The following is an 832-nucleotide window of genomic DNA, read 5'->3' on the forward strand; positions in this document are numbered from 1 at the left end:
TATATATATTTATTAGAACAGCGAGGCGAACCTAGCGGCAGGCATTGTCATGACGCTCAGAGACCCCACTCTTGATCATGTTGTAAAATATCTTACTATTACTCTTGATAACAAGTTGTTATGGCACAAGCACATAAAATCTGTAACAACTAAGAGCTCTCTTAGAATAGCTCATCTTTACCCGATGTTCTCAGTCTAAGAAGAAAAGTTATGCTCTACAAAATGCTGATTTTACCAATCCTAACTTACGTTGCCCCAGCTTAGTGTTATATTCCAAAAACAGTCTTTCAACCTCTTCAAATTGTTCAAAATAAAGTGCTCCGAATAATACATAATTCAGACTGGTACATAACAAATGCACAAATACACTTTGATTTGGGCATGACATTTCTGAAAGACTCATTACGTGAACAAGTTAAGAAGTTTTATAATAGTGCAAATTCAAGTGAAAATCCATTCATCAAGCGTCTTGGCCAATACAATGCAAATTTCTACAAGAAACATAGAAAACCAAAATCTTTTTTAAGTGACTAACATGCACTTTTCCACAACCTCTGACTTCCTTAAATCTACACTAATGTCTCTGTGCCCAATTGTTTTGACAGCTGGACATGAACAATACTTGTGCATTATTATTTGAATTTACACTAAAGTACGAAATGGCAGAAAACATATTTGTTTTGGAACTTTATCAATAAATTGCTGAATGTGAAAAAAAAAAAATGATCATGCTATGCGCCAGCTTGAATAATCTCGTAAGCAACGGGGCTGAGTGTTGAATAACTAAAATTGGAAAAGTCCTTGATTGTCGTTGGGTTGCTAGCAGTTTTAG

The sequence above is a fragment of the Periplaneta americana genome, chromosome 10 (genome assembly GCF_040183065.1).
Source record: "Periplaneta americana isolate PAMFEO1 chromosome 10, P.americana_PAMFEO1_priV1, whole genome shotgun sequence".
NCBI lineage: Eukaryota > Metazoa > Arthropoda > Insecta > Blattodea > Blattidae > Periplaneta > Periplaneta americana.